Genomic DNA, 10112 nt, shown 5'->3' on the forward strand with positions numbered 1-10112 from the left:
TGGCACCTGGGTCAGCGCTCCATACTCGTCCTGAGGTGCGTGTTAGTCGGCTGGTTAAGATGGTGCCAGTCTCACGTACCAGGCCTCCTGTGCACCTCCCTAGCCTTGCACGTCCTGTGCCAGCACCGCTCTCAAGATCTCCAGTACGCCTTCACGGTCTAACCCATCCTGTGCCACCTCCACACCCCAGCCCTCCGGTAGCAGCTCCCCGCACCAGGCTTCCTGTGCGTGTTCTCGGCCCAGTACCACCAGTGCCAGCACCACGCATCAGGCCTACAGTGCGCCTCGCCTGTCCAGCGCTGTCGGAGCCCTCCTCCTCTCCAGCGCTGTCGGAGTCTCCCGCCTGTTTAGCGCTGTTAGAGCCTTCCTTCTCTACAGCGCTGCCGGAGTCTCCCGCCTGTTCAGAACTGCCAGTTAGCATAGAGCTGCCAGTTAGCATAGAGCTGCCAGTTAGCATAGAGCTGCCAGTTAGCATAGAGCTGCCAGTTAGCATAGAGCTGCCAGTCTGCAAGGAGCTGCCAGTCTGCATAGAGCTGCCAGTCTGCAAGGAGCTGCCAGTCTGCAAGGAGCCGCCAGAGCTGCCTGTCTGCAGGATGCCGCCAAAGCTGCCAGTCTGCAAGGAGCCGCCAGAGCTGCCAGTCTGCAAGGAGCCGCCAGAGCTGCCAGTCTGCAAGGAGCCGCCAGAGCTGCCAGTCTGCAAGGAGCAGCCAGGGCCGCCAGTCAGCATGGAGCAGCCAGGGCCGCCAGTTAGCATGGAGCAGCCAGGGCCGCCAGTCAGTATGGAGCAGCCAGGGCCGCCAGTCAGCATGGAGCAGCCAGGGCCGCCAGTCAGCATGGAGCAGCCAGGGCCGCCAGTCAGCATGGAGCAGCCAGTCAGCATGGAGCAGCCAGTCAGCATGGAGCAGCCAGAGCAGCCAGTCAGCATGGAGCAGCCAGAGCTGCCAGTCAGCATGGAGCAGCCAGTCAGCATGGAGCAGCCAGAGCTGCCAGTCAGCATGGAGCAGCCAGTCAGCATGGAGCAGCCAGAGCTGCCAGTCAGCATGGAGCAGCCAGTTAGCATGGAGCAGCCAGAGCTGCCAGTCAGCATGGAGCAGCCAGTCAGCATGGAGCAGCCAGAGCTGCCAGTCAGCATGGAGCAGCCAGTCAGCATGGAGCAGCCAGAGCTGCCAGTCATCATGGAGCAGCCAGTCAGCATGGAGCAGCCAGAGCTGCCAGTTGACCAGACTCTCCCAGATCTGCCAGTCGACCAGACTCTTCCAGATCTGCCAGTCGACCAGACTCTTCCAGATCTGCCAGTCGACCAGACTCTTCCAGATCTGCCAGTCGACCAGACTCTTCCAGATCTGCCAGTCGACCAGACTCTTCCAGATCTGCCAGTCGACCAGACTCTTCCAGATCTGCCAGTCGACCAGACTCTTCCAGATCTGCCAGTCGACCAGACTCTTCCAGATCTGCCAGTCGACCAGACTCTTCCAGATCTGCCAGTCGACCAGACTCTTCCAGATCTGCCAGTCATCCAGGATCTGCCAGTCAGCCAGGATCTGCCGAAACCACCAGCCAGCCAGGATCTGGTAGATTCATCAACCTGCCTGAGCTTCCTCTCACTCCTGAGCTTCCTCTCACTCCTGAGCTTCCTCTCACTCCTGAGCTTCCCCTCAGTTCCGAGCTGCCTCAGTCCCGAGCTGCCCCTCAGTCCCGATCTGCTCCTCAGTCCAGTGGGGTTCTGGGTGAGGACTACTAGGCCATGGTCGGCGGCGAGGGTGGACTATCCAGGGACGCGAGGAGAATGGACTAAGACATTGATTGAGTGGGGTCCACGTCCCGCGCCGGAGCCGCCACCATGGACAGACGCCCACCCGGACCCTCCCTATTGTTTTGAGGTGCGTTCGGGAGTCCGCACCTTAGGGGGGGGGTTCTGTCACACCCTGGTCAAAGTATTTTGTGTTTATCTTTATTTATTTGGTCAGGCCAGGGTGTGGCATGGGTTTTTGTATGTGGTGTGTATGTATGGGGATTGTAGCTAGTGGGGTGTTCTAGCTAAGTCTATGGCTGTCTGAAGTGGTTCTCAATCAGAGGCAGGTGTTTATCGTTGTCTCTGATTGGGAACCATATTTAGGCAGCCATATTCTTTGAGTTTGTCGTGGGTGATTGTCCTTAGTGTCCTGATGTCATTGTTCTGTGTTAGGATACACAAGTATAGGCTGTTTCGGGTTTTGTTAAGTTTATTGTTTTGGTAGTGTTTGTGTTTAGTGTGTTAATTCATTAAACATGGATTGCAATAGACACGCCGCATTTTGGTCCGACTCTCCTTCTCATCAAGAAAACCGTTACACATTCCTTTATGTAGACCTATAACATTCCTTTATGATGACGTAGAACATTCCTTTATGATGACGTAGAACATTCCTTTATGATGATGTAGAACATTCCTTTATGATGACCTAGAACATTCCTTTATGATGACCTAAAACATTCCTTTATGATGACCTAGAACATTCCTTTATGATGACGTAGAACATTCCATTATGATGACCTAGAACATTCCTTTATGATGATGTAGAACATTCCTTTATGTTGACCTAGAACATTCTTTTATGATGCTTTATGATGACGTAGAACATTCCTTTAGGATGTTCTAGAACATTCCTTTATGATGCTTTATGATGACCTAGAACATTCCTTTATGATGACGTAGAACATTCCTTTATGTAGACCTATAACATTCCTTTATGATGACGTAGAACATTCCTTTATGATGACGTAGAACATTCCTTTATGATGATGTAGAACATTCCTTTATGATGACCTAGAACATTCCTTTATGATGACCTAAAACATTCCTTTATGATAACCTAGAACATTCCTTTATGATGACGTAGAACATTCCTGTATGTAGACCTAGAACATTCCTTTATGATGATGTAGAACATTCCTTTAAATTGACCTAGAACATTCCTTTATGATGATGTAGAACATTCCTTTATGATGATGTAGAACATTCCTTTATGATGATGTAGAACATTCCTGTATGTAGACCTAGAACATTCCTTTATGATGATGTAGAACATTCCTTTATGATGACGTAGAACATTCCTGTATGTAGACCTAGAACATTCCTTTATGATGATGTAGAACATTCCTTTAAATTGACCTAGAACATTCCTTTATGATGATGTAGAACATTCCTTTATGATGATGTAGAACATTCCTTTATGATGATGTAGAACATTCCTGTATGTAGACCTAGAACATTCCTTTATGATGATGTAGAACATTCCTTTATGATGATGTAGAACATTCCTTTATGATGACCTAGAACATTCCTTTATGATGACCTAGAACATTCCTTTATGATGACCTAGAACATTCCTTTATGATGACGTAGAAAATTCCTGTATGTAGACCTAGAACATTCCTTTATGATGATGTAGAACATTCCTGTATGTAGACCTAGAACATTCCTTTATGATGATGTAGAACATTCCTTTATGATGATGTAGAACATTCCTGTATGTAGACCTAGAACATTCATTTATGATGATGTAGAACATTCCTTTATGATTGTAACGGTTTTCTATATGAGAAGGAGAGTCGGACCAAAATGCGGCGTGTCTATTGCAATCCATGTTTAATGAATTAACACACTAAACACAAACACTATCAAAACAATAAACTTAACAAAACCCGAAACAGCCTATACTTGTGTATCCTAACACAGAACAATGACATCAGGACACTAAGGACAATCACCCACGACAAACTCAAAGAATATGGCTGCCTAAATATGGTTCCCAATCAGAGACAACGATAAACACCTGCCTCTGATTGAGAACCACTTCAGACAGCCATAGACTTAGCCAGAACACCCCACTAGCTACAATCCCCATACAAACACACCACATACAAAAACCCATGCCACACCCTGGCCTGACCAAATAAATAAAGATAAACACAAAATACTTTGACCAGGGTGTGACAGAACCCCCCCCCTAAGGTGCGGACTCCCGAACGCACCTCAAAACAATAGGGAGGGTCCGGGTGGGCGTCTGTCCATGGTGGCGGCTCCGGCGCGGGACGTGGACCCCACTCAATCAATATCTTAGTCCCTTCTCCTCGCGTCCCTGGATAGTCCACTCTCGCCGCCGACCATGGCCTAGTAGTCCTCACCCAGAACCCCACTGGACTGAGGAGCAGATCGGGACTGAGGGGCAGCTCGGGACTGAGGCAGCTCGGGACTGAGGGGAAGCTCAGGAGTGAGAGGAAGCTCAGGAGTGAGAGGAAGCTCAGGAGTGAGAGGAAGCTCAGGAGTGAGAGGAAGCTCAGGAGTGAGAGGAAGCTCAGGCAGGTTGACGAATCTACCAGATCCTGGCTGGCTGGCGGTTTCGGCAGATCCTGGCTGACTGGCAGATCCTGGCTGACTGGAAGAGTCTGGTCGACTGGCAGATCTGGAAGAGTCTGGTCGACTGGCAGATCTGGAAGAGTCTGGTCGACTGGCAGATCTGGAAGAGTCTGGTCGACTGGCAGATCTGGAAGAGTCTGGTCGACTGGCAGATCTGGAAGAGTCTGGTCGACTGGCAGATCTGGGAGAGTCTGGTCGACTGGCAGATCTGGGAGAGTCTGGTCGACTGGCAGATCTGGGAGAGTCTGGTCGACTGGCAGATCTGGGAGAGTCTGGTCGACTGGCAGATCTGGGAGAGTCTGGTCGACTGGCAGATCTGGGAGAGTCTGGTCGACTGGCAGATCTGGAAGAGTCTGGTCGACTGGCAGATCTGGAAGAGTCTGGTCGACTGGCAGATCTGGAAGAGACTGGTCGACACAGACTGGCTGCTCTGTGATGACTGGCAGCTCTGGCTGCTCCATGCTGACTGGCTGCTCCATGCTGACTACCTGCCTGGGCTTCCTCTCAGTGCTGAGCTTCTTCTCAGTGCTGAGCTTCCTCTCAGTGCTGAGCTACCCATCTGTCCCGAGTTACCTCTGTCCCGAGCTGTCCCTCTGTCCCATGTTATCATTGTGGTGGGTAACCTATTTAGGGACGTTTAGGAGGGGGATTAAAACTGTCATGGAGTGGGGTCCACGTCCAGCGCCAGAGCCGCCACCGCGGACAGATGCCCACCCAGACCCTCCCCTATAGGTTCAGGTTTTGCGGCCGGAGTCCGCACCTTGGGGGGGGGGTACTGTCACGCCCTGACCATAGTTTACTTTGTATTTTCTATGTTTTGATTGGTCAGGGTGTGATCTGAGTGGGCATTCTATGTTACATGTCTAGTTTGTCTAGTTCTATGTTCGGCCTGATATGGTTCTCAATCAGAGGCAGGTGTTCGTCATTGTCTCTGATTGGGAACCATATTTAGGTAGCCTGGGTTTCACTGTGTGTTTGTGGGTGATTGTTCCTGTCTATGTGTTTTTCACCAGATAGGCTGTTTTAGGTTTTCGTTACGTTCATCACGTTCTTTATTTTGTAGTGTTTGCATTGATTCGTGTTTTACGTTTGTTCATTAAAACATGGATCGCAATCTACACGCTGCATTTTGGTCCGACTCTCCTTCACATCAAGAATACCGTTACAATGATGATGTAGAACATTCCTTTATGATGGCGTAGAACATTCCTTTATGATGGCGTAGAACATTCCTTTATAATGACGTAGAACATTCCTGTATGTAGACCTAGAACATTCCTTTATGATGATGTAGAACATTCCTTTATGATGATGTAGAACATTCCTTTATGATGACCTAGAACATTCCTTTATGATGACCTAGAACATTCCTTTATGATGACCTAGAACATTCCTTTATGATGACGTAGAAAATTCCTGTATGTAGACCTAGAACATTCCTTTATGATGATGTAGAACATTCCTGTATGTAGACCTAGAACATTCCTTTATGATGATGTAGAACATTCCTTTATGATGACGTAGAACATTCCTTTATAATGACGTAGAACATTCCTGTATGTAGACCTAGAACATTCCTTTATGATGATGTAGAACATTCCTTTATGATGACGTAGAACATTCCTTTATAATGACGTAGAACATTCCTGTATGTAGACCTAAAACATTCCTTTATGATGATGTAGAACATTCCTTTATGATGACCTAGAACATTCCTTTATGATGCTTTATGATGACGTAGAACATTCCTTTAGGATGTTCTAGAACATTCCTTTATGATGACCTAGAACATTCCTTTATGATGACGTAGAACATTCCTTTATGATGACCTAGAACATTCCTTTATGATGACCTAGAACATTCCTTTACGATGACCTAGAACATTCCTTTATGATGATGTAGAACATTCCATTATGATGACCTAGAACATTCCTTTATGATGATGTAGAACATTCCTTTATGTTGACCTAGAACATTCTTTTATGATGCTTTATGATGACGTAGAACATTCCTTTAGGATGTTCTAGAACATTCCTTTATGATGCTTTATGATTACCTAGAACATTCCTTTATGATGACGTAGAACATTCCTTTATGATGACCTAGAACATTCCTTTATGATGACGTAGAACATTCCTTTATGATGACCTAGAACATTCCTTTATGATGACCTAGAACATTCCTTTATGATGACCTAGAACATTCCTTTATGATGACGTAGAACATTCCTGTATGTAGACCTAGAACATTCCTTTATGATGATGTAGAACATTCCTTTATGATGCTTTATGATGACGTAGAACATTCCTTTAGGATGTTCTAGAACATTCATTTATGATGCTTTATGATGACCTAGAACATTCCTTTATGATGACGTAGAACATTTCTTTATGATGACCTAGAACATTCCTTTATGATGACGTAGAACATTCATTTATGATGACCTAGAACATTCCTTTATGATGACGTAGAACATTCCTTTATGATGACCTAGAACATTCCTTTATGATGACCTAGAACATTCTTTAAGATGTTTTATGATGACCTAGAACATTCCTTTATGATGACATAGAATATTCCTTTATGATGACCTAGAACATTCTTTAAGATGCTTTACGATGACCTAGAACATTCCTTTATGATGACATAGAACATTCCTTTATGATGTCAAGTTGAGTTAGGGCTCTATTCAATCAGATCCGCTTTAGCCTACATCCACATAGTGGTTGTTTTGGCAGTGTCAGAGTTGGAACTGTGTTAGAGCTGTCAGATCCACAAGTGGTTCCTGTCATTATACATAAAGTGGGCATTGCCATTGGCTGCACGGAGTCGGATTATTAAGAGAAATCCCATGCAGCCTTGTTTGAACACTGGAATGTGAGATGTAATCTACATATTGATTAGGCTGTTAGAAATCCTCGTATTGATTAAGGATTTTACATTTGAGATACACTTTCTCATTCTGAACTTGTAACGTGAGTGGGACGGGTGTGTCTTCGTGACATTGATCAAGAGTAGCTGCTCACTGATTTGACACCTCTGACACCTCCGACACCAAAACATCAGCAATGCGGCTGTCGGTTATAACCGGTTAATGCTTGATCTGATGGAATTTAGGCCTTAATGCTGGGTGCTGAGATTGCTGTAGACAGGCAGACAGGTGGTTTTGAGGATATGGAGCAATGAATGGACCAGCGGACGGATTGACACACAGCAGGCTCTGGACCTCTGGACCTCTAGACCTCTGGCTGCCTGGAGTCACAGACTTGGATTCTCTACTTTCCCCCCATCTCTTCTTCCTGACCCTGTGGCTCTACTACTTCCATTTCTAATTAAGTGATTTGTAAGACAGAGGCCCACTTTGGACTACAGGGGCCAGAGGCTGTCCCTCCCCAGTTAGGGTGCTGTACAAATAGAATTTCTGTTGCATGGCTTTTACGTGAAAAGGGAGAGCGAGAGAGAGCAAGAGAGAGAAAGAGAGGGTGAGGAGAGACCACTGACTCCTGCATATTGAGGAAAAGAGGCTTCTAAAAAAAAATCTAAACTACAGGACTCACAACAGCCACACTCACACCCTGTTCCACACTCTCACACACAGACAGACTGCCTCTGTGATGACCAGGCCAGACCACAAATAGACATGTTTTTACTTGAGTGAGTTTAAAAGGAATTCCGGCAAACAGCTTGTTTAGAATGCTTCCCAGTACCTGTTTATTTAAAGTTATAGCATGACGCCATGATGCGTCTTTTTAAGTAGTTGGGAAAATACGGAGTGGAATTGAAGCTGAACTGAGAACAGATGTTTTTCTAGGAGAGGCCAGACAGACTTCCTGAGAAAATGACAAACACACTGCCTTCGGAAAGTATTCAGACCACTTGACTTTCTCCACATGTTATTACATTACAACCGTATTCCAAAATGGATGAAATCGTTTTTTCCACCCCCCCCATCATCAATCTGCACACAATACCCCATAGCCACAAAGCAAAAACAGGATTTAAAAAATGTTTTGCAACATAAAGAATCTGACAGTGGACTGCAGGAACATAGGTGTACAGTGATGTCAGTGTGAGGACTCTCTCTGCACACCTGGACAGTAGTAATTCTACAGTATGGTTGTAGTGAACCTGCTGATGGTAGAAGCCTCGGGGCAGCCTGTTTGAAGCCCTGTCATTCCTATAGCCATAATAACACCACTTAACACTGTAGTGTACCTCACTTGTTTAATGTAGTTCTACCACACAGCTGTGGAAGAGTGCTTCCCATACCGACCTTGCCCTTCCACATAGCTGACCGATTTCAGCACTAGCAAACCTCATTTAGCTACAATACAATAACATACAACAATATGGCCAACTGTTAAATCTGGAGAGAAGAATTCCTGCTCTCTCTGCTTTCTCAGTGTGTCGATTGTCTTTCATTGTGCTGAGGCAGCCATAAGTAAATTTACACTCAGTGGATTATTTATGGGCCAGGCACATATGGCAGCGCTGCACTGGCATTGCAGTTCCCAAACCTGTGCCATGCACCTGCTAACGTTACTACTTTAAGTATTCCCTAAATCAGTCTGACATCTCTGCCATCTCATCCCCCTTTGAATGGGGATCACTTAAAATAATGGTATGGTCACAATTCATAATCTGCTGAATTTGAGAAAACTCCGTTTCAAATAGTTTAAAACGAGATAGAGAGCTAATTGTATTTGATATAGTACAGGGACCACCGCAAGTAAAACGTGCGACGTTTCCAAACAACTCACATTTGACTACTTACCAACTGAAACGCGCACTGATTTGTCTGTTGGAAATACAGATGGGTAAGAAATATGCCGATAAAAATAGTTGTTTTTGTGGATCACAGCTGTTTTTATGTCTCATATCTCATTTCATTGTGCACAGTGTTCAACCTGAAGAATCATTAACAAAAAATACTGCACCGCAATCTCTGAAAACAACACTTACCACAAATAAAACGCCTCCCGAACTTCGTGGGTAAATCAACTGAAGAATATTCCACTTGTTAGTCTAGATAAACATTCGTGCTCAGAAGTGGATGTGTAGCCCGATGGAATCGACATACTAGTGAGAACGAACGCCGCTCTTGTCGTCCTCTTGCAGTTTCGGGAGTTTCTGTAGGCGTGTATTATACGTAACCATTGGAACGTCAGTGCAAGAGAGAAGTAGGGGGAATTGGGAAGATGGGGGGTCTTCACCTTATCCATCCCATATCCATTGTATTCATCTACACATATGGTACATGGACTATTGTCAAGACATGACAAATGTTTTTCAATATCAATATTTTTACTTTTAAGATCTAAAATGGTTTTTACAATTTTGACTAATATATGTGTTATTATTTAACTGTTACACACATTTTAAAATCACTCAAATGAAATGAAGAGGCTAGAATGGAAACATATTTTTTAAATGTATTTAACTGTTTTACACAAACCTAAATCAGTTCCACATAATCACTGTCCTCTAGTGGGGATAACTCTTTAGGAGCAACGCCAATAAATATACTATGAGCTGGCTCTTTGAAATCTGTTATAAAGGGTTCAGATTCCACTAGGGCCTGACAGACCACACATGGTTTCTCTAGATCTCTTTCCACTAGCAACATTTATCACAAAGTTGAATAGCTTTATGAACTTTAATTGCTGATTGTGTGTGACAAAATATTCCTTTCCCCAGTGGAAAAACTCTCAGT

At 45.1% G+C, this 10112-nt stretch overlaps 1 protein-coding gene across 1 annotated transcript in view; it reads right to left on the reverse strand.

The window, feature by feature from the left end:
* LOC110495392 (ly6/PLAUR domain-containing protein 6) overlaps window positions 1-9573 on the reverse strand; it is a 37916-nt gene extending 28343 nt beyond the window's left edge. The window contains exon 1 of the mRNA XM_090242246.1: window positions 9362-9573. The gene's annotated coding sequence lies outside the window, so the exon portion shown is untranslated. The remainder of the gene's footprint in view (window positions 1-9361) is intronic.
* Window positions 9574-10112: the final 539 nt, after the last annotated feature.

This window comes from Oncorhynchus mykiss, chromosome 7, assembly GCF_057628025.1.
Source record: "Oncorhynchus mykiss isolate SJ-2025 chromosome 7, ASM5762802v1, whole genome shotgun sequence".
Lineage (NCBI taxonomy): Eukaryota > Metazoa > Chordata > Actinopteri > Salmoniformes > Salmonidae > Oncorhynchus > Oncorhynchus mykiss.